The 24,864-nt window shown below is 45.6% G+C and overlaps 1 protein-coding gene across 3 annotated transcripts in view; it reads left to right on the plus strand.

The window, feature by feature from the left end:
• The window catches only part of LOC135385943 (hemicentin-2-like), a 1,123,122-nt gene that overhangs the window by 319,157 nt on the left and 779,101 nt on the right, over positions 1 to 24,864 (plus strand). For all 3 annotated transcript variants that reach the window (XM_064615587.1, XM_064615589.1, XM_064615588.1), the window contains one exon: positions 5,276 to 5,330. The gene's annotated coding sequence lies outside the window, so the exon portion shown is untranslated. The remainder of the gene's footprint in view (positions 1 to 5,275; positions 5,331 to 24,864) is intronic.

Raw genomic sequence — 24,864 nt, forward strand, 5'->3', positions numbered from 1 at the left:
GCAAAAAAAAAAAAAAAAAGCAAATAAAACACCGTATTCACAAAACATAATAACTATCTCTGTCTGAGGAGCATCATCTGTCACACCAAAGATGTGATTTTGTGCACAAGCAATGGCAAAACCATTCCATGCCTGCGGGACCTTTTTTTCCGCCCTTTGCCAGTGGGACCCTTTCTTCCGGGACCCTTTCTTCCGGGACCGTTTTTTCCGGGACCATTTTTTCCGGGACCGTTATTTCCGGGACCGTTTTTTCCTACACCCCGTTAGAACCCATGCATTATGTTCAGGGATCACGCGTAACCTTGCGCACACTGAAGTTGCGCCCTCAACAGTTGTTGCGATTTCCGGTATAAGGTGGTCTCCTGGCACCGAGGTAGTGAAATCAGGGGACGCTTATTCGTCATCAGGTTTCGGTGCAGGGCGTACTGCTGATGTAATGTTTGTGCTGCTCTTTATGTTCCGTACTACATCTTTGTATTATTTGTACATCACCGTGTTCGTGTCTTGGGTTTGAAAGATCACTCCGCGTTTGTGTGATGTCTCAGTAGTTCCAGCTCCCATAAAACGGTAGCTTCCGGTGAAGCTCACCAACATGGGATTGCACAACGAAATTGAAACGCTGGAGGCTGTTGCGCTACAAGTTTCAAGCTGATACATACACCAGCTGGTGATCAAGTTTTCTTCTCCTCAGCTAATACGTTAACTCGGACTAGTTTTATGGAAAGAAAAAATTCGAGCCGTGGACTCGTCAACCGACGAACTCTCATACTCTCTCAATCAGTCCGTTTCAGCCTGTGAACTCAAGTCGTGCCATCTCATTCTTCAGTGCCCCACCCTCACCCCTCACCCTCAATGCATTCAAGGGGCAATAAACAGGTATACAAGGCGCACTTTTTTTGAATGTATCGTGATACGTTGCCGACGGTGAACGTTTTCAAAAAATTGTTGTCGCAAAAAAGTAAATAATGACGCCAAACCGACTGAATATTCACTGCACTCTTTCGCCCTTAGGCTCCGCCCTGCGATCTCCTGGCGACAATAGCGACACGTCATTTTGACGTCGCGCATCATCAGCCATTTAGAATGTGGGACGCCTATACATCAATTTTGTTGTAATATCGAGAGGTGAGGTCAACTCGAAATACATTCGCACTTGTCAAATCCAAGATAGCCAGTTCAAACCGTACCAAAACCCCTCAATATTATATTTCACGTGCGCACTATGTTTCCGGTGCTGTATTGCCCCGCGAGGTCACCGCGATGTCCCCACAACCACACTCGCGAGCTGCAGCTTGTCTCAGTGGGGTCCATCATTGGCTAGGAGAGCGAGAACTCCCCCACTTCCAGCGCCTAGAATTCGGTGTTGCTATACGCTGGAATATAATGACGTGACTCGGTTCCAAGGATAAGGAGAGACTCGCGCGGATTATGCTCTTTGAATGGCATTGTTTCGTGTTAAAGACGCTCGCTAGAAGCAAAAGAATTTCATATTTGGATATCGTGAGCTATGTTCTTTCATTGGGCATAATAATTGGAGAATGTTCCTCGACCTGTTTTGTGCCCCTTAACCTCATCTTTTTTTTAAAGTCATCTTTTTCTTTAATCTGTCTCAGCTTTCTTTCACCGTTCGTTAGTTTATCCTTTATTTCCTAATTATTTTCTTTTTCTTTATTTTATTATTTCATTTATTTTTCTATTTTCTTTGCGCAATAGCAAGCAGACGTCCCGTTTGGCTGACCTTTCCTCCTTTTCTTTTCTTTTGTTCTAATAAATATATCCCCCGTTTCAAAAAAAAAGAAGATAGAGAGAGAGAGAAATTTACGATGCTGCCCCAGCGATACAACTAGTTGCCCTATTGGAAGTTTACAGAGCTATACTGTTTTTGGGAACTCAAAATAAGCACTTAATGGAATATGACTTGCAATGTAATTTAGACTGTGTACCCCAACAACACAGAATATCTAGTGGATGTACGATTAATGTCCTAACGTCCGTGGTCGTATTCGTCTGTCTGATGAATATTCCTCTGATATCCAGCGTGGATGAAGAAAATAAAGCGCAAAAATGACACCCACAGGATATCCAGAAACAAACATTCGCGGTGATCTATGCTCCGACAACACATGGCAGTCCTAAGGATATCCGATGTACCTCTGAAGCTGGATGATGGAATGTCCTGGGGATAACGAGTTTCGTCCGACATATATGTACGCTCACCCCAGTAAACCATATATGTCTCAGGAACGTCCACAAGATATCCCACTTGGGATTTTAGGATATCCCAGGGACTAGGCTGAATAGCCCGTTGACGTCTCTGGGACAGACAGAGGACCCGTATGTCTTCCGCATTTGCCGGTCCTGGCAAGGTTCCAGGAATGTCTCTCAGGGATATTTGGTCATATAGAGGACATATACAGGACGTATTATTATTATTGTGTTTTGTTGCTTTTTGCAATTTTTATTTTTTCTAGGGAAATAGTACACTGCAATAGAGAACATTGTATCAACGAACTCTTGTTTATTGGACACAAACCAAGTACACCGATGTTACGTGCACTGTAAAAAAACTGTTTCTAATAGTACAAAATATGATATATGATAAACAGGCTGATAATTAACAATACAGGGCGACACTGATAAGACGCGTAATAAGATGATAATAATAATCCCCATTCGTGATAAAGTTTGACAAGATGTTGAGGGTACAATGTAGAATCCACGCAAATATTTGCTGCGTAACTAGAGTGGCTCATGGAAAATCAACGTTGTTCTCTATGTTCACAATCCACCATTGACCAGGTACAGTTGAAACAGCGTTGATTCAGTACTATCTATCTACGTACAACATTGTTAAACATTAGTCAACACTAGACAACGTATATTCTACGTTAAATCAACAGTCGGTGTTGACTGGCAGCTTATTCTGTGAGAGCTTTTTATGTGTTGTGTTAGACATGTCTGAAGTGAGAAGTTATTTAGTTAAAGATAGTTTATAACATTTTGATGGAAAAAGAATCAAATTGTCAGGCATTCTGAGAATGCTGGAAATGGCTGCTATTGACACAAGAAATCTTTACTGTAATGTAAAGAAATGTCACAGTTGTGATATTCGTAGTATATCCACAGAATATTCACTAGGGGATATTTGTGGCGTCGTATTGTGGATATACAGCGGACGTTGTGAGGATACACGTGACATCTGTGACGTGTCAGACCAATTTGGGAGGTCTGTGGGATATTGATGGTTTGCTGGGACAGATCCAGGTGGAGATAGGAATCCTGTGAGACGTCCCACAGACATCCAATGTTCTGCGCTGCTTGCCCTGACATCCTTTCTTTTTTGTCTGAGATTCAAGCGCTTGATGTGACATATTTAGTGAAACTACCATTTTTTGTACCGTTTATGTGGATCAGCAGTTAAGAGTTAAGGGACAACGTGCCGTGACTCAAACCGGAATCAGATTTTTCATCATTTTCGCAACATAGCTGACAAGAAAAAGTGACAGTAGCTGTGACAGTATAATCCCCCTCCCCTGCAGTTATTGTACCCTGTAAGCAGCCTTTCCTCTTTCGGAAACAACAAAAAGCCAGCATAGTGGTGTTTCTTAGAATATTCGAACTTGGCAAGTGCGCACAACAGGTCAGCGAACCGACACAAAGTGAACAACGAACGATGAGAGACGAGAAGCGATTGCTAATATGGTGGATACTTCTTTATTTTTTATTTTTTTGGCCGTTATGAAACATCTTCGGCCGTAATTACATGTTACCGTTGGGGAAGTCCGCCAGGTTCTAGGCGTAGCATTAACCATTAGTGTAATGTAGTGCAAAATTCCGTTTGATTAATTAAATTATTCACATTAATAATATAGCATGCCTGCTTTAAAATTAAGAATATATTATGCCTGCTTTATTAGGAGCATTAGCCTAAAGAAATGTCCAGGAAACGTCCCTCACTCGTCTGCTTAACGTTCCTATGGATATCTTTCGCACGTCCCAGACGACTCCTTCTTTCTCTCACTTGGACATGTGAGCGTACATATATTGGACGAAACTCGTCATCCCCAGGATATCCCAACATCCAACTTCTGACGTACATAGGATGTCCATAGGACAGCCTTCTGTTCTTGGGGAAATGTTGCAATGTAATGTGTTTGTGTAGGTATATTACGTTTGCACATATATCCCATTCTCGATGACTTTACAGACTGAACGGGCGTGAGGACCTCGTGAGGTTTCTAGCCTACAATTGGTTTGCTGCTGTTTGGAAAAGGAAAAACATGTAGATATTGACCTAACTCTACATTGGGCCACCCACTGCAGGCGCTTAGTGCAGCGATAATTCGCTACTTGTCTTCTAGAAGGGTGACTTTTCCACGAGAGTTATGAACAACTAAGCAAGAGGACGCGCGACGGACACTGGCCTTCTGTCCGAAAGTTTGTCCAAGTGTGTTTTAGCAAATAGCCGATCTATTCATTCTGAACATTACACGTAACTCCATTGACGCTGTCTTTGTGTCCACCAGTAAGTTTTCTCATTCCCGTCAAACAATATTTTCAGATCTTCCACTTGAGTAAACCTTGTGCGCGAGTGCGCTATTTAAGGGACTACCGCATCCGGAAACTTGTATGATACCGATACAGTAATGTTCGGCACTGCTTCACACTTTACTTGGCTAAATTTCTCTTGCGAAAAGAACTCGTATAATACATAAACGAGTTTCAAAGATTCGCACTGGCTCTGCACCTAAGGAAGTCGCAGCGATAACAACATCATGATGACGTAGGGCAGGCACTCCAATGGGAGCGCAGCGCCGGCGATTGTCTCCAAGCTCGTCTGCTGCACGTTCGCATCGCGATATACTGCGCAATATACTAAGTGAAAAGTCCCCGGAATTCATGAGAAGAAGACTGACTTGTTTGCAAGGATCAGCAAAGCGCACCACAAAAACAACAAATGCAAAGTATCTCCATGATGATAAACCTGAGCGATGGGTCAAATAAACAGTAAATGCAAAGTAACAACAACAATAAATACTGGAGAAGTGATGATGATGGGAGTGAAATGCAAAGTAACTCTGTACGCGTACTGCGAAACGTCATTGCTAGACATGTTTTTAGACCTTACTCAACAACTACGGGCCTTCTGGTGCCATTGACACCAGAAGGCTGAACTTCGTATTTTATGATTTGTCAATGTTTAAGTTGGAACCATAAATATTCCACAAGAACGTCTGTGGCTACGGTTTTCCATAACTTATGTCATGCATTTCAGGCAAGGCCGTAAAGCTGCTGGACACTCCTCTTGGGGAAGATAAAGAGGCTGCGCGGTGAGTATTTCGCATGAAAGTCTTTGAGGGTAATAAAACGGAGGTCGAAAGGTACGGCGGTACCCGTACAGTCTGCAACGTGTAAGAATTCAAGGCCGGTTAGAACTCGCTCTACTCCATAACCTCGCCGTCAAATAGAACAAGTTTCAGCAGGAGAAAGACTTCGCCTCTCAAGCGGAAGTAATCAAAGAGTCGAGCCTTTTGGAGCAACACTCGATTGTGACAGCGAATAAGTTTTCCATTAAAACTGTTTTGAAGTCCGAGAACAGACTTCGCGTTCAGTGAGTAAAGACTTCATTGACTGCAGTATGGGAGAGAACAATCAGTGACCAAAGCAAGGTAAGAAATAATCGAGCGCCCGACAGGCTTTTTGGCTTGTCTTCTTGGCCACATTGATGCACATGCGTTTATCTATACCACTGAACGACAATGAATGGGTGAAACGGCTCGCTGTGCGCTCATCTCGTGATATCTCATTTGCGTGTGTCATGTGTGTGTGCGAATGTGTATGCCTCATCTTCTTCATCGTCATCCCACTCATATATCCCCACATGTACTGAGGTATGGTACCGCAATTGTTGCGCTGAATCACCTCGCTCCCATCGTCATTCATGTAGTTGTTGTTGTTGTTGTGCGCTCATTTTCTGCTTGCTTTGATTTCGTCACTCATACCTTCTTCCACAGTGCAGCCGAACAAATCTTCCATTACCTCCTGAACGACATCAGCCCTGTGTTTTTAACACAAAACATGAAGACACGTTTTATGCGAAATCTATGCGACCAAGAACAAGAGTGCGACATGACGAACCATTTATTGCGACACAGACACCTGCGTAACTGCCTAGTCCCCAGGGGTCGGCCACCTTCACAATCCCAACGGCCACATTTCACCGCAACTCCCCCTCGTCGAGTTTTTTGTGTTGTTTTTCAGAGGCCGCAGAAGGTATTTGATTTAAACCCATTCTAAAACAAGTCCATTTTAGCCTGCCGACATTATGAATCGGTCTAACAAGCTGAACATTCCTTTGTAACTATTACTGCTTAATAAGTTTAACTGTACTGTTGCATTCACAGAGTTATGGTAAGAGAATGCGACAAACACTTTTTGTTAGGTTTATTTCGGGGTATGAGAAATACTTTTTTGTTAGAAGTAAGCACAGTAACACTGGGGGTCGATTCACACGATGCAACTTTTTGCTGCAACTCGGTTTCCGCTATAGTTGCACGCAACTGAAGTTGCACCAAAAAGGTCCCTTTCATACGGTGAGCAACTCGGAATGCCGTAGTTGTCACCGAGCTCGCCAGATGGCGCGAAAAACATCATTGTCATCATTTTCGTCCAATCGCGCTGCGACTTCTGCTCGTCACGAGTTCAATCCGTTGCGAGTTTGATAATTTTGCATAATTTCCACTGGTTAGTGATAATTTCACCGTCTCGCGTTCTGCCGCTGCAATAACTGACACATGGAAGTCTTCCTGATTGGTCGCGCTTGCAAGGCGGAGCCGTGTGATTGACAGGTTGCAGCTAGAGTTGCAGGAGAAATCGCTCGTGAAGCGATCGGCTCTGCAACTCCTGCAACTCGAGTTGCGCAACCAGAGCTTCGCGTTCACACGGTGCAACTTGGTGGCGCAACCTGGTTGCGCGCAACTAAAGTTGCATCGTGTGAATCGACCCTTACTCCGTTTTCTGATACCGAAAAGAAGACGGTCTATCAATCCTGACCGGAGCCCAGATGAAACGCATATCAACACTTATCACGTCTTCTGAAAATTGAAAGAAACACAGTCTATCAATCCTGACTAGAGCCCAGTTGAGCGTGGCGTAGTCTTCTCTATTTTTAATCTCCTTTGCTTAGGAACGCGCTGTCGAGAAAAGATGAGCATCGTCACCTAATGAGCGTTTATCTGATTCAACGCGTCATCCTTAGGATGAGCGTTGTAGGATGTGACCGTCTGCAGGCTGTTTCGATCCGTGAGGCGGGATCCAAAGCTGGATTTATAGAAGTCGAATTTGGGAAAACTTGTTCGTGCAAGTATGTGGATCCGAATATGGAGAGGACTCTAAATGCATACCTGTTCGTGTTTACATAACTGTCAGAGATGTCATTCCATGTGTCAAACGCAAGTTGGTCTGGTTTTGGCAGCTTTTTCATTTCAGGCTATTTGTGACTGTGTCTGAGACTTTACCCCTGATGGATGACCTCTTCGAGCTTGACTTTGAGGCTTTTGAACTTGGACATCCCATATGTTTTTGTCGGCTATGTCAGCCAGTTCAAGTTCTAGGTCAAGCAGTCTAATTCCACTGGCTGAATGCAGACATATTCAACATGGAATGGTCAATGTCAAGGGGAAGGTTAATGTTGTCTTTTCATTTTGGAACTCTGATAAATCTGTCACCAAATGCAGTTCTCATGGTCATGGTTGCATTTTGCAGGTAGTCACCGTTGATTTGATTGTGTTCGTTTTTGAACCGTTTCAGGGAGGGTAAGCGTGCGTATCTGTATGTGCCTATCTGTATATCCGTGGCGCACACTGTCAACTTCCGCTCAAACGACAAAACTTCCTCCAGCAACTACAGGGCTTCTCTCCCGTTTCCTTTGAGACTTCTGTTGAGCTTGTGTAGGTGACCTGTCATGTCTACCATAAGTGCAATTTTTCCAGCCAGTTGAGGTCTTTCGTTCGCACGAAAGATATTTGGCCTCTTCCAGGCAGGCAGCAAGCCGGCGCAAGATCATAAATAAGCATTGGACTTCGAGGCTGAGACTTCATATTCAGATCTGAATATTGATCCCAGATATCTTTGAGCCAGAAAATTCCAAATCAAATCCAAACTGAAAGATCTGAATATGCAGCTTCAGCCCCGTCCAGCAACATACGGAACTGCCGGTGATTCAAGCCTTTGGGAATTATTTTGTGTATGAGATTGACGACAAGGTATATGCCTTCCACATGCTCAGGAGGGAATGCTTAAGCATGTAGTGCTTCTTGATGCAAAATGTAGTGAAACGTAAGCAGCTGTTGACCCAGGGACTTCTGTAGCAGTGTCACAAGCCCTTCACACGCTCCTCTCATACTGGGCGCCCCATCTGCACCCACTGATACTATGTGGCCCGTGCTTATGCCTTTGTCTCGAACACTTCACTAGAGCCTCACAAATACGCTCGCCTCGTGTGGTGCCATACAATGGTATCAAGAATCAATTCTTACTGTGGCCCATGTGTGTTCGCATACATGCATAGCAGAGCTACGTGTTCAATGTCTGTTATCGCTCGACGCATCGCACGCAGTTGACTACGCGGTGGAGCAGAATTTATGTCCTGGACGTCGCACGTGGCGATGTGTGCAGCCATTCTTATAGCTCTTTCTTTGACGGTCCTTGCAGAAACGAACATGCAGGACGGTCCACAAACGATTATAGAAATTCATAGTAAATAACGTGGGCAACGGGGAGATATACGGTGGAGGGAGTTTTTCTTCCAGGGATATTTGCCACATATTGGTGCCACTTTTATTTCATTTCAATTGATGGAAATTTAATTTATTGAATTGAACTTCCAAATTTCCAAGTCATCTTCCAAGTCAACCTAACGTTTTCGTTGCGGAAATGGGTTCCTCATGCTCATTTTACTCACTACGTCACCTGTAACGCAACGACAATTACTGAAATTGAGCGCCATAATGAGTAAAATGACCACGAGGAACCCATTTCCGCAAACAAAAGGCTAGGTTGACTTTGGAAATTTCGGAGTTCAATTCAAGAAATCAAATTTCCATAAACTGAAATGAAATAAAAATGGTACCAAAATATGGCAAATGTTTCTGGCAGAAAAAAAAAATCCATTGAGCGCGTGTCTCTGCGTTGCCTACGTTATTTACTATAACTTTCTATCATGGTTGGTGGACCACCCTGTATGTTTAATCCTCTGCAATATCTCAGTCATGTTTTAGAAGTTTGCACAAAGATGCTCGGATATTTTGAGGAATGTGTCTAATCTAATCTGCTATCCCCATTATCTTTTTTTTTTCGCTTTAAAGTAAAGCCACCAGTGCAGGTTCTGCATTCAGTGCTCAGTGCACAAGTAAATAAAGTTCTTTCTTTTCCCCCTATATCATGGTGGTCAAAAAATCAAAATAGGTTTCATAGCTTCACGTTACTCGTCTTACTATGAGGTCAGTGCAAAGTACAGTGTAATTATACAGCACGAGCTTTCACCATGTATTTTGGTGCGCGCCAATAATCGTATAGTAACGCAAAACTGTCTAACTTGTGCTTGATGCACCATTCCGTAGAACATTATATGCAGCCAAAAAGGCTCCCTTTGCCCCAAAGATGTTAAGCAGACTGTTAGGTGGATATATTTCGTTAAAACTACCAATGACAGTAACTTCTTATATAATTATGCACCTATTTTAAACTTGGCGACTTTTAGCGACTTTTCGCTCAAATTTGGCGAGATTTGTAGACTTTTAACACAAAATTTATTAAACCAATACAAGCAGGGGGGGGGGGGGTCGAAGTAGCTAGCCGTTGCTGGCCGCATTCAAGTGGGCATCGTCACGACTATAGCGAAACAAAAAAAAGAAAAAAGAAGGGGGCAGAAGAGGGTTGACGATTTCAAAGCGAGGCATAGGTAGGATGAGCGACACTGATGGGACGTAGGTGCACTGTAGATGAGACGTGCGCTAGAGTGGTCTTTCCGCGAGGCCCGTTTCTTGAAGAAAACGCACGAGGTTGCGAGCAGAGCAGCAATACAAGTAGAGAAACAGTGGCAACACTGCCAGTCAGCTAAGCACCGTAATTTTTGTCGCGTGATTCGTCTGCGCTGGGCAGCAACTCCAGCGCATCTGGGCCGCAGGTTCCGTCGCTTGACGTAGTCTTACGTACCTCAGGGATCGGCGAGGGATCGGCGAGTGTCTCGCTGTTGGCCGTCGCTGTTGAAAATCACCAGTACAATTACCGATCTCTGTAGGCCGTTGCCGCTGCGTGCCTTCGTAGCGTTCTGCCGGATGCGTCGTGAGAGTCGGGGTGTTAATAAAAAAGTAAAACGTCACAATGGAAATCATACATTGTGAAATGCACAGATCATTGCACAGAAAGCTGAAAGGAAAAATGTCAGAGAGGAATAAAATCAGATCTTGTGAACACAGAACAGATTGAAACATAAATCACTGCCTATCGCAGTACACAACACGTGAGCGTATTTTCGTATTCCCCACTCTCAATCAGGTAAAGGTAACGAAATCGTTTCCGCTTCCGTTACCGCCTCAGTTGCTGGCCCATATTTGTTTCTGTTTCCGTTCCTGACATTGCGGTTTTCGTTCCCGTTACGTTTCGGTTTTCGGTACTGCCCCATCCCCCTGTCGCTGTCCTTTTTTATTTTTATCTCTGGGGCGAGCTCTGTCTCTCCGCACACGTGTGTTCGCCTACTCGGAAGCCATGGATAGAATGGCAAACAGAGTGCAAAACAATCAGGACTAATATAGCTGCTAATCAGAAACTGTATTTATTTCTTGTATGGTCCACTTTGTTGGTTCATTTTTGTTTTAGTTCATCAGTTATTTTGTTGCACGTGCCACAGGGTAGGATTGCGGATAATTTCGACCAGTTGGGGTTCTTTTGACGTGCGCCCGAAATCTCCGCCACACGGTGCTGGAAGCAATGTTTACCTCCCCAACATTGCTACCGCCCTCGGCGGGAATCGAACCCGCGATCTTGAGCTCAGCAAGTCAACACGTTACCGACCGAGCCGGTCAACGTTGCATATCTTCTTCTGAAATGGCCATATCAGACAGGAGAGTTACTTAGGATATGTCCTTGTTTCCTTTTTTTTTCATTACGTGTGGGGAACTTGAGTACTTGACGGAAGAGTATAGAACAAAAGTATTTAAACTACAGTACAAAGTACACAGTTTGACGTGTTCTCAAAGTAAAGTACAAGCAGTCAGAAATGTAGTGCTGGAGTACTTTGTACTTAAAGTACTGCCCATCACCTCTTCGTGAGCCGTGACAGCGACACAGGTACCACAAAGGCGTTGCTTAGGTCTATCCTTTAAAGGGACGACGTGCTTGCCGACGTGTCTTCACTAAAGCAGAGCTCCCTGCAGGTTCTCTTGCTCACAGCGGCGTGCATTAACTCCGCGTCAGAGCTGGTGAAGTACGCCCGACGTACTACGTACGCTCGGTTGGCTGCCGCACCTCCTGCGTTGTTGCCGGGTGTACCAGAATGGTTGGAAAGCTCCGATTGCATCTCATATATAAGTTCACTGCAAATAAGTTACATTATACAACCTGAATTGAAGTCACCATTGCGTACTCACCTACAGAGAGAGTGCAATTTTCCTTAGCATACCCACTTTCTGACAAGTTTGCCCTATTTGCTATGCGTCTTTCTTCGTCTTTCGTCCTTTTCCCCAAGCGGTACGCCACACGTGATGACTTCACACAAGCACTCTGCACCGAAGCCGGAACAACAAGTCGCCATAATATGGGCGACACATTTGAATATTTCTCGAGAAACGGTCCTTTAACTGCGGGCTCCATTCGAGTGGCAGTGAATTACATCACTGCGCTCAAGTGTTTGCTCAATACTCCAGAGCAGCGCCGCTCGTGCTATTCACTTTGATGAGAGGCCAAATGAAACTGTGAGATTTCCTCGGCCCAAATCTTTCGTCCGGGCTACTGGTACCGTACAGACACTTCGTTTTGCACTCTCACTATCACGTATGAATAAAATATGAGATCTCGTTCGTGCATGCACACGCATGCGATTTTGCTGAGTACGGAAGTTACGTCCCTCTGGTGGTAGCTTGAGACCAACAAAGTTTCTTTCTGTTCGAATTTTGACGCCACGCAAGCGTTCAGTGCGCTCGAAATATATCTGCACAATATAAATATGGAGGCACGCGCCGAAATTATAGGAACTGCTCTTCTACTAACATTCCTTCGTCAAAGGGTGCGAGAACGAACAGAACGAAGAAATGAAATCTACTCTCTTCAGAATCCTCCCTCATTTATGGCATTGCAATATACAGTGCTGGACAAAAGTTTACGGAACACGCTTCGGCACATTACTTCCTCACAGTGACACGCTAGCAGCGAATGTTACCGTAGGGGCTTACAAACAGGTGACTCGACTCCCTAGGCACATGTCTGTAAGTCTGTACAGTCCCATACGCTGCTAGCTTGTCTCTCTGAAGAAGGAATGTGCAGGAGCATGTTCCATTAACTTTTGTCCAGCGCTTTACGTGTCGCACATTCTATTCTGTCGAAATATTTTTTTCTCAGTATGACGCGAAAGTGTCACAAAATAAATCGTTTTCACACAATATGACTTCACGATGTGTGCAAACAGTCAGGAGTAGTGCAACACCCCTTCTTCTAAAAGTCACTTTCCGTCTCCTCGCCAGAACAGCTGGCAGCCTCCCAACGTGGGGCAGAACGGACAACGGGAAGTGCGTGCGCTATTTCTAGGAAACGCACGCCAGTGATCACGGTGACGTCATATGCTTGCGGATAATCCGAAACTATGAAGTTTTCGTGGTTGTTTGGAAAATTCATGACGTTAATAAAGTTGGTGGTGGTTGGTTGGTAAAATAACAAGGGGAGGTTGAATTCGCGCGTTAATAAAGTTGTTGTTAAAGTAGCAATAAGGTTGTTGTTGTTATGAAGACGCGCGGTGTTGTTGGAATTTGTATTTTGTGTGCCGAGTGTTTGAGCAACGTTAATTTATATACGAAATCAAATGAGGGGCTGTTTTTTGTCCGGTGTGGCATATTAACCTGCTAAATTGCTCGATTTGTACATGCTCGCCGCCGCCGTCACAATAAACACGGCCGCATCATCCATGCATGAGGGATGCAGGCACTATGGTGTGATGCCAAACACTGACCGCTTTAATGCAGTAGTAGTGATTCTGAGTGGTCGTCATGCCCATACAGGAGCGGAACCATACCGACAAAATAAACCGCGAGACCGCGACGCCGTCTCTGCACAAGTTCCTGCTGCCCACATAGGTTTACCTGCGTCGGTAGCTCCAGTTGGCTTGCTGTGCTCAAGATCATGGGTTCAAACCCGGCCGAGGACGGTAGCAATGTGAGGGAAGTAAACATTCTCAAACAACTTAAAAACCCAAGATGGTCGAAGTTATCCGCAGCCTTGCCCTGCGGCACGTGCAACCCAAGTCGCAACACATACAAGCAGTCAAACCTTATGTGTGATACACGTTACCACACAGATCTATTGAAACATGCGCACCCGGTTATAAATCCCCTGTACACGCGCTCAAAACGGTAACCGGTGTTACCTATCACCCCTATACGCTAGATTCGAAACGTTTAAATGCATGATATACTAATGGCTACACAATGAAGAGTTCGTTTTTTTAGTCCGTCCAACTCCAACTCCAGTTCGCTTTCGTTCCCCTTGTAACGCGGTATTATTGACTACGAGAACTCTTAAAGGAACTCTAAAGTGAAATATAACCACGATGTTTTAAGATACCATCATGTAGAACTTGGCTGTGTGATGGATGGCACACAAGTCGCCACCACTCATATCTTCATACTTTTCCCATTAATTAATAGTGAAACTGAACTATGGCGACTGTGGCCTTATAGAAACTGAGCTATGGCGACCTTCTACGTTCTCCGACGATAAACTGAGAGTCGGCCCCGTATTGGCGGACAGATATTGGCGTGATATTGATGTACTACGCAACGCATTAGAGATTGGTTACTCATCACTATTAGTTGTAGCTGTTTTGAAGAAGAACAGCAACTTTTGAGAAGTTCGGTGCAATCTGCTGTAACGGTTGTATCCCTTTGAGAAAGGTGTGTGCGCTCTCCGCGTCTCTGTGCCGTCCGCTACTCCGCCATTAGCCAAGCTCCTGGCGGGAGTTGAGCGACCAGACGATGAAAGCTGTGAGAGTCGCTTGGCATCGCTTTTCTGTGCAAAACCTCGCATCCAGGCGATTTCTACGCATGTCTTGTTTACGTTCTAGTGTTCCGGGACGGACCAACCGTGCACCTTCGACGAAGGACGCCACGACCTACCAGGGGCGTGTTGCTGGCATCGCCTGAAGGTCGCAGCATGGTAACGGCGTCCGTGCTCGTGCAGTGAGCGGCGTTACGATGCTGTAATCAGAAATCGCTTCAGGCGATGCCAGCAACGCGCACCAGGTTGCTCGCCTAGCTGCTTGCGTTTTCAATAGATGGCGCGCGAGTCGCCTCATGGTTGGCGCATCTAGGGAGTCAGCAAATTTCGCTTAACATAGCAACCTTTGAAATCGGATTTCTGAAAGAAAAAAAAAAAAACGCTTAACATACAGCAGAGGTATTACGTATCTGAAGCGCCCAAGTTACGAGCTTTCAGAGAAGTACACAGTTTCTACAAGTTTGCCATTTAGTGTACAGTACCTTTAAATGCATCTCATGTACCTAGTAAAAGTTTATCCCCGCCGATGGTTACATATTTTGCAGCAACCTTGGGCACGCTTGTGTGGTGACGCGCTTGAAACTACGCATGTTGTCCCAAGACGTTTGTCCTTAACATCCTAGGAAAATTCTCCGCGTAAGAATAAAATGTGATTGCCAATTGTCCATACATAACCTAGTTGTCTTTTGAAGCAGAAATCGACGCCGTATTTAATAAAACTCAGAACTCGTTTTGGGACGACTTTGAAGGGAAGTGTGCTCAAGACCGTCCCAGGAAAACCCAGGGGTGCATCATAGTTGTTCAGAAGTTCTGTACACGTAAGGCACCTCTGACTCAGTAACGTTGTGCAACAGCGATTTGAAACCATCTGCCACACTATACGCTGTGTAGGTAGGAGGAGGAGGAGGAGGAGGAGTGTCGTTGGGAGGAACCCGAGAGGTCTGCCTGCCTGATTAGGCGGCATGTTTCTCGTGAAGGGAAAGATGGTGGACAGGAGGAAAGGGTGAAGTGGAAGACCGAGCGGAATCCGCTCGTGGGGAGGATAGCTGCGTCCATGGGCCGACTTCAGGGGAACTGTGCCGGCATACGCCTATTACACATCTGAGGGAAACCCAGGAAAAACCCCAGACGGCACAGCCGGCCCGCGGATTCGAACCGCGGACCTCCCAGTCTCCAAGCGCACGCGTTACCGCTGCGCCACCGGAGCTGGTGCTGTGTAGGTAGGTCAGCTGTCTGCGCGCATTCCCTGTTTTCCATTCTCCCCTATTGTTCGTGAAGTGACCTCATTGCTCCCTCTCTCAAATAAGTTGGAATTAGCAATCATCTCAAGGTTACGAGGTGTACATGGTTTCTTCTGTGGACCCATGAACCATGCCAGCCTAAAATACCCCATCATTGCTTCATCATTGCACGGCGGTGCAGCTGTGGCGGTCGACAGTTTCAGACATGTTTGCGTGGGTCGGCCATGGGTTACGAAAGCTGTGCGAAGCAGCGGCGGCGAAAGAAGGCTGCGAGACGTCGCCGTGAAGCTGAATCGGAGTAAGCCCGGAAGGCTCGTTTGGCTGCGAATGCTGTCCTGCGTTAGCGTTGTGTAGGGTCGTGTGAAGGATTGTAATGCGTTTGTGAAGGATCGTTGAAGGGTTTGTATAGAGTTGTGAAGGGGAGGGGTGTACCTCGAGATAAAGTGAAAGAAATCCCCGTTTCAAAATAAACTACTGTAAACAAATGTTATCTGACTCTAAAATGCACAGTCGCACGCGGGAAACTGCCAACGGCGAACTGAGACTAACCTGGACATACAAATGCAAACAGCGAACTTGGACTAACCTAATAATAAACTAACCAACATGCGGCGCTCCGTCGTGTCCGCCCTACTAAGCCTAACGGTTGGTAAAATTTGCCTTTCGTTCGGTAATAGGTCTTGGACAGACATCGAAAACCCGTGAATTTGAGTGCTTAAATAATGATGTTATGTTCTCAATCGCGGCGTATCATCTTACGAAGCAATCGAGCATTCTCCTTGATTTTCGATTGTTTCGAGATAAATCCGCGAATTGATCTTTCGCGGTGAAGGGAGGCGAAAGGGAGCCGGTCCTTCATATTTGGAGAAGGGCCCCTTGATAACGCGGTCCGCCCCTGGGTGGGCCGTGTCTTTGAACGTGCGGCCAATAACAAGGTCGTCGGGGCAGTACCGCTTGCGGTGCTGTTCCCGGAAGATATTTTCTTGATCTTTCGCGGTGGAGGGAGGCGAAAGGGAGCCGGTCCTTCATATTTGGAGAAGGGCCCCTTGATAACGCGGTCCGCCCCTGGGTGGGCCGTGTCTTTGAATGCGCGGCCGATAACAGGGTCGTAGGGGCTGTACCGCTTACGCTGCTGTTCCGGGAAGATCTTTTCTTGATCTTTCGAGAACGTGAATTTCGAGATCGGGGATTTCGCGACTGGGAATATCGAGGTCCTCCGTTCCCAAAGGGTTTTCAAGTATTAATGCTAGCGTATTTCCGATGGATCGACCATGTTTTTTTTATTTGTTTATTGCTAAAACACAAGAGCCATATAAATTACATAGGAGGACACTTGAAAACGACAATGAAAAAAAAAATCTAATAACTCAATGCATGCATGGAATAATATCAGTACACGTGGCTAATTGGTCTAAAGTCACTGCAGGTGTTCAATATCCAGAATTACAATTTCCATTGGACTCGTCTGGCAAATTCATTTGAGTTCAAAGGGGTTCTGGTCAATGGTGATTTCGTTCATCGTCACACAAGATGCATGCCCTCTACACCCTCCTGACTATAGTCCGTTTAACTGCCGTTTAGTATCGGTTTATTCTGTGTGTTCCAGAAACCTCCTCTCTTGAACTGAGCATGCACACGGGCGCGCACAGCAGAAGATGTCGCACGAAAGAGACACAGTGAACATGGGCGCCGCTGCCACATTATTCGAATAGAAGCATCTCTTCATAGAAATATCCTGTAAACTCCTACTCTACGCTACCAATGCATCGTCAACAATTTCGATTGGTGGCTTAAAACAATTTATTGTACAAAAAAAAATGGAACAGATAACGTGTGTAGAAGCAAAAGGCATTCGAGAGTCAATGTTGCCGTGCAATCAACTCATATAGTTAGGTGACATAGCAAGATCCGTTGGTTGTCGACTAGATACAGAAACCATTAATAGAGGAACATGAACATGAAAACGGCGGAAGCTTAATAGTAAGTGGGCGGAAGTTCAACAACACGATGGTCGATCAAGCGCTTTATCTGAGACATTAGAGAGATTTAGTGATCGTACGATGTCGCCTTTGCGTACGTTGGGTGTAGCGTAGCGTATCAAAAAGATTCCAGTACTTTCTGTGCAGTGTCGTTTATCTTAGCTCCCCGGCACTGTGGTTTCTTTAGCGATTTTACTTGTAGCGTAGTGGTACTGCGCAATGGGCAAAGACCTCTTTATTATTTGCGCGTGCGCAGGAACTACGCGCGAACCACGCGCGACTACGAACGCTATCACTTACGTACGCAAAGCCTATTCGCCTCTCCAGCTGGCTGCACACCACCTAGCGGACCCCAGCAGAAGCACTCAATGAATGATAGTAACAGCGGACGACAAGTATATTACGAGCTGTCCCGAAACTGCTGCAACTTCCCTTCGTGGGCGATGGAGTTTCCCGTCTTACAGAACTCAAACAGCAACAGCCCTGTTCAATTCTGTAGTGCAAAACTACTGCGGAGAAGAATATTCAATGTCTAGAAGGGGAAGAGGAAAGAAGAAAGAGAAGAAACAAGAAAAGAACTAAAGCTATCACAGGAGCGGCGTGAACCAAAACAACGAAGACAGCAGGAAACCTCGCGCGAATTTTGTTATTTGTACAGGTCTTGAAGCATATCTCGTGGAAGAAGGCATGAAGTAGGGCGATTTATACTTTCAATCATTATTTTCTCCGCAATCTTGAGGAGAACGCAGGTAGCTGGAGAGGCGAATAGCTTACGATGAAATAAAAAAAAAAACTATTAGCGAGTTTTAGTACATCTGAACAACTCCACGAAAACGATACGATAAAGGAAGTTATGAAAACCAAGTTCAGCAATGTAATGTCGCCGCTTAAAAGGAACAGGGCGATTGGCTTTTCATGTGCTCATATGCCTACTGTTCCTGGTCTGAATGGAAGGAAAATGGATACAGCCCGTGTGTCGCCAAGCAGCTTACCCTGGGCATGATGAATGATAGGTACACGACGTCAACGTCGGTTTTCGCTGACAGGTCATGTACTCGGGATGGGCCATTTTCAGCGTTTGTCATTCCAACTCAGTCAGTCTCCTGTGGTTACCAACCTTCGCACAGAACATCATCTATACGTGTGCCGAGCTCTACGCATTCTCCTTGCTGTGCAAAAAAAAAAAAAAATCAGCCAGCCCTGCTCAGTCTTGGGTCGTTTTTACAGACTCAAGACCCGCGCTGAAGTGTGTGGCCAACTTGGGCATACGCGGCTCCCTCAATCCTGTTGTCTTTGACATCCTACAAGTTTATAACAAGGCGGCCGTTGCAGGACACACTGTCGCATTGCAGTGGATCCCCTCACATCCCCTCACTTAAAACGTGCCTTTAAACACCATCTCGGCTATACCTCGTCTTCCTTCTGCCCCACTTGTTGGGTGTACGGCGACCTCTGCCACGTCATCCTGGCTTGTGGGCAATAGCACCAAACACGTGCACTCATGGAAGTTGCTATGCAACGTGTTGACAGACGGCCGTTCAACCTCGCGAAGGTTCTCGAACCGTGGTCGAACGCTGCCCACCAGATGCAAGGCCTTCGTCTTCTTGCGGAGTTCTTGCGCTCCACCAGTCTGGCGACGGATCTCTGCAAGTGCTGCCGCCATCATCCCCTCATCCGTTCCCAATGAGCCATAGGGCAGTGTACAGCCATAGCGGTGGTGAATCGCCCACCTCATCATCATCCAATGTATGTGTGTGAGTGTGTGTTTGGAACTGTTATCGTGAACATTTTCCGATGTACTAAAACTCGCTAGTGTCTCCGTGTCCAAGTAGTAAACGTATCTATCGAAGTACCAAAACGTGCTGCTTCAACATTTAAAAAGGTGTATCAAGTAAAAACAAAGCATCAACTCCGAACTACGATTGGGCATTAAATGCATATGTACACACAGCAAAAGCTAGGAGAAAACATTCGAACACAAGTCGCTATCGCGAAGAATGCTTCTACTGGCTTCTCAGATGGATGCATGTTGATGGGATGCACACATTGAAGTGGCGCAACGAGCAGGTTTATGGTAGCAGGTATCTCGGTGCTTCTTCATTCTGGAGCATCGATGTAGTAAAAATATAGTGCAAGTGTTGATGTGCAATGAATGTGATTTCAAGGCATTGTTAGCCAACAAACAGTCACGGCACCTTTACAACATGACACTTCGCATTCTTCTTCTTTTGCTGAGCAACCTTCTTTCGTAGCACTCAGTTATCACTTGGATGATGCTGGTAGGCTGACCGTTCGGAAACACCACAACCACCACGACTTATTACTTCAGAGCTGGGTTTACGTCGACTAGTGTGTCGATGTAAGCCCCAGACGACAAACCCTAAAGGCTGACTAAAGGCGCTGTACATGATTGTCGACTGAGGCGCCAAAGCTCGCAGAAGAATGCAGTCGGTTGAACAGACTGAAGTCCTACCTACGGGAGCCGCCCTATTGAAAGCTTTTGGCTAAGTCGACTGATCCAGCTTACACTGTGGGGTTCAGTCGAGAGCTGTCGTCTCAAGGTCCTCGTCCTAGCGAACTAGCTTTCCGCTGCGTGGACCACATTTTTAGTGGATATGTGCTGTTTTACGTAGAGAGGCGAAATCGATTCCTTTCGCCCAGACGCCTTTACAGCATTCATTCAAACGTTATTGTGTAGTGTGATCGATGAGAGCGACCATCACTGAAGGTTGGGACGAGGTACTAGCCTGATACGATCAGGAACTGCGACACAGGAACATTCATAAATGGGTTTAATACCAGTGACTGATGAAAAGATGCAAACGTGGATGGACCCCGGTTGCAATCGAGCGGAATCCGAGCATTGCGGAGATGACGACAGATATAAACCAAGATAGAAACACACTGAAGTACCAAGTCTTGAGACAATAGGGCTCAGCGGTTGAACGGATGCCTGAAAAATTAAAAAAAGTACGTCGAAGCGGTCAAGTTCGGTCATCCGTGCGTCAAGCGCGCGATGTTACGGATGTCCGGTGTTAGCATCCAAGGTTGCACCCGTCAATTAAAGAATATCTTCGCGAGGATCTATGCACGTTCTCTGCTGTGCCTTGATGCATGTGTCGGCACTCTCTCTTGGCACTCGACTTATGACAAACGCCATAAGGGCTATGGTATAACGTGAGCAAAGTGAGATTTGAATTGGCTGCAGTATGTAATTGGATAATCAAAACCAGATTAGCGAGAGAATGAATGCGCAGTGAGCTCTTTGTACCATTCCGAGACTAGGGAGATAAATGCAGCTCTCAAAATGGCGGGCACGAGAAGGTCGCAGCGCTCTCATTCTGATATTGTCTCTCTCTGACTAATAAGTAGTAGGGTAAGGAGGGTGGGGCAAGATGAGGCAGAAATTTGCACTTGAACGTGAAATTTTTATGTTTTGTATTTTTCAAAAAAACAAAAAACAAACTACCTATAGACACATTCTCAGGGGTCTTGAGCTCCTGACCTGTAAATGCAGAAAGAACGTAGCCGGTCAAAGGAAACACAGAACAAGAACTTCAAAAATGCAGATTGTCTCATCTTGCCCCAACCCTCGGGGCATGACGAACCATGGCGTGGGGCAAGATAAGACGCGCCGTGCTAACGAACTATGCAAACGTTGCAAAAGTTTTCGCAATCCAAGCAGACAAAGTGATGCCTGTGGGCCCCTGCACAACCTCCCAGAGCCCACCGCACACATGATGTGTAATAAAACCACACAGAACCCGATGCTATTTTGCTCCACCGTCCTTTGCAAACAAAGTATCGCCCGTCTGATGTGTCAATGGTCGCTCGCTTTTGTGTGCGCTTCTGATTTGCTGGAAATATCCTAGCAAACAGGAAAATTTGCTGTAAAATCCTAGGTAACAAGCAAAACAGAAATCCCTGAGGAACAAGTATAACGCCACCTAATAGTTGACTTATCCGTTCCTAAATCACATTAAATTTAGATTGCCCCGTACAAATAATCGGATGCATTAATTTTTCTGTTCAACACCAGATAACCAAGAGTGCGCATATTTTGCATATATCTAGATGAATGAATAAAGAAGTAGGATGTGAACTTCCATTGACAGAAAAAGCCTGGCAAACGCTGCTGCACAAATTACAAGAAAAATGACTACAGAAAATCGCGTCTTTTTGGCGGGTCTTTACACTCCAGGTAGAAGTAGTCATTTTTTTTTCTCTCTCTCTCTCTTCAACGCATGCACCAATAAGTACAATTTTCACGTCCGATAAAGCGGACATGTAGAGCCACCAATGAGTAAAGTTTCAAGCGCATGGAGCAACGCGTCTCTGAGACAGGCGGCGTCGAGCAAAAAATGTGGCGTCTCGCCCCACCTTACCCTAATTCTTGTAGTGTGTAGTGTGTGCCGGTAATTCTCTTCTGACTCAATGTTGAATCTTGATGTCTGAAACGGGGACAGCAAATAAAGTTGGGGGAACCAAAGGAAAAACATTGGGGTGCTAGTCATCGAAAAAAGATTGGAAAGACGCAGGGCTTCCATTCTTTTGAGGTTACCTTTTGCAGCTACAAATAACATCAGCACTTTGTCGCTTGTGTGGTGGTTGGTGACCTCATAAGTAAAACTGGAAATATGCCTGCAGATGTCCGATGTAGTTTCCTGAATTCGGATGTCAGCGCAACAGTCTCAGCCCTTCCTGAAGTGCGCGTTCAGTCAAAATCGCTTCACAGTGTTTTGCGCAGATTGTTCTTGCATGCTGTAAAGGCTACGTTGCGACATTTCGTTCCAAAGTCATACGCGTTAAATGGAATGATTTGCATCGATGTGAACCTGCATTTCAACTTTTATATAAGTGGGGACAATAAACACGCAGAAAATCGGCCCCGCGAATACCGATGCGCAGCCATCCCTTGTCACGCTGCAGGGGTCGCCGCTATATGTGCGGCAGCGCGGGAGATGCCAGTTTTTTTATCAGTGGGAATGGCCATAGCCAACACAACCTAGAAACAAAGCCTGGTCGCCGAGACGGCGTGACATAACAATTAACACTCTGCCAATCACTACAGTGCTTCGACTGTGGTTTTGGGGACGAGCCGCCAGCAGCCGCATGGACAGCCCCTGGTAGCCACAGAAAGCCTGTAGGGGAGACCGGGGAGAGTTGTCACATTCGCTACTTAAAGAAAACGAAGCGGACTAGCTGAGCTGTTTTCCCGCTGTTTGTTAGCTGCGCGAGCAGCCACTAACTGAAGAAACTTCCATTGTCATGGAAAGTCTGGCAAGGTACAGACAGCACAAGACTTGTTTCAGTGACGAGTAAGTAAAATTTTCCGTTCTTGCGATTTTCAAATTTTGCACGCCACATACTAAAGCTCTAGACAACTCACGTTTTCGTAGTGTTTATTCAACTTCCGGAAATCTTTTCAAGGAGAGGTAAAGTGATTGCGGGTGTCGTAGGGGTCTGTTGCCCCATATGAGGTGGGGCAAGTTGTCACGTGCTTCTGCTGGTAGAGCAACTGACAGCGCAAACTATATCAGCGAGAAAATGCTTCGTAGCTTTTTTAGCACACCGTAGAGATCGTGTAATAATTTAGTTCCGCTTTTTACGTTTACAATGCAGGTCTAGCAGCCAGTAATGGCTCACTCGATCCTGTACAGCTACAGGACAGACGTGGAAATATAAAATGTAAGGCTTAAGATAATCGGTTCTTCTCTGCTCGCTTAGTACGTTTTCCACACGCGCTTCCAATGGCATTCCATTCCGTACGCCTCCAAAATAAAGATTGCGAAACAATGCAACTGAGACAACCTGCCCCAGCCCGTGTGACGACCTGTCCCGCTATACTGGGGCGTTTTGTCACACTTGACGACCTTGGCGCAAATGTGTTTTATAAACTGTTTTTAAAGCCAGCTCTAGTTTAATATGTGCGCCGTGCAACCAAAAGATTGCTCTAAAATCCAGCGTTGGTTTCATAGCCTGACGAACATATTTTTTTTCACAGCAAGGTCAGAAGTAAAAACTATAACAACTCTCATCGGTCTCCCCTACTTGCAATTGTCTGCGGCGATTGGCTGACATCCCGACTTGATTCGTACATGCGAAGGAGTGCGAGGAGGCTCTGTACCTAGGTGGCGTTGCCATAGCTCTCGGTCCTCTGACGTCAGAGCTTGACGCCTACGTGTTTTGAAGGACTTGTGTCTCACCAAGTACGACATGTTGGAAAATAATTATTTTTCCTCAATACTCTGGCGTGCAGTACAGTGCGTAACGTCATGCAATGCGTGTGTGTGTGTGTGTGTAATCTCGTACAGCGTTCCATTTGCCGAGGGCGCACGCGCAGATAGTTCTTTTTCTGCGTTCAGCAACGTTTTTCGCGTTTTTTTGCGTAGCCTTAAACAATTACGAATATGTCCGCAGACAGGGTAATGTTCGCCGTTAAGTACCTAGGATGAACAAAGTTTTTCCATTTGTTGTATGCTGGTAGCTTTGGTACATAGCCATAAATTCTTTCCACGGGACAGGGGTAGCACTATCGAAATGCAAACAGCTTCACTGAGGACTCTGTTCACGCATACTCCCAACTACAAACTCGCAAATTTATTGAGAGCTCCACATGGTTTTATCAGACGCTATGGGTACTACAAGACAGCTATTCTGTGAGCGTCAAACTGTGTGCTTAGCCTCATCGCCATTGTCATAAGCAAACAGTGGCACCGCTATAGTATATAGGCGTGCGCCACGCGCTCATGTACGTTCTTCATCTGTTTTAACGTCATCGCATATGGATGTTGGATCCTGGTATTAGCTCATTCTGCCCTTCAACGCCCAAATTGTCAAGTAACAGTTAATTCATTCTATGTCTTTCATAGTATGTATCATCCAGAGTATTTAGTAAACTGTCTCAACCGTCGTATTCTTGAACCTATTGAGATAGGCGGATAGCAAGGGCCACCGCGTCCGTCACCGACGCTTGTCTATACCCCTTCTCACCCCCTTCCCCCATCTTCCCCCATCTTCACCCCTTTTTCTCCCGTCTATCTTGCCTCACAATTCTGTCTTCTGCTGTCATCCTTGGAGTCGGTTGTGATTCTAACCCCCTTCGTCGTATGGCGTGTTAATGTAACCTCCTTTCGTCGCACTTTGGGGCTATAAACTATAGCCGACAAAAAAGAGGCGGAGCCAAGGACTCATTTCTGCGGATTTTCGGTGAATGTATCTCAACAATTGTCGTTGCAGTGCGTGTCCTATCAGCTGCTACATTGAGTAAAATGATCACGAGGAACCCATTTCCGCAAAGAAAACGTTAGGTTGACATGAAAATTTCGGAATTCAAGTCAAGACATTAAATTTCTATCAATTGAAATGCAATACAAATGGTG

Source organism: Ornithodoros turicata, chromosome 2 (genome assembly GCF_037126465.1).
Source record: "Ornithodoros turicata isolate Travis chromosome 2, ASM3712646v1, whole genome shotgun sequence".
Taxonomy (NCBI): domain Eukaryota; kingdom Metazoa; phylum Arthropoda; class Arachnida; order Ixodida; family Argasidae; genus Ornithodoros; species Ornithodoros turicata.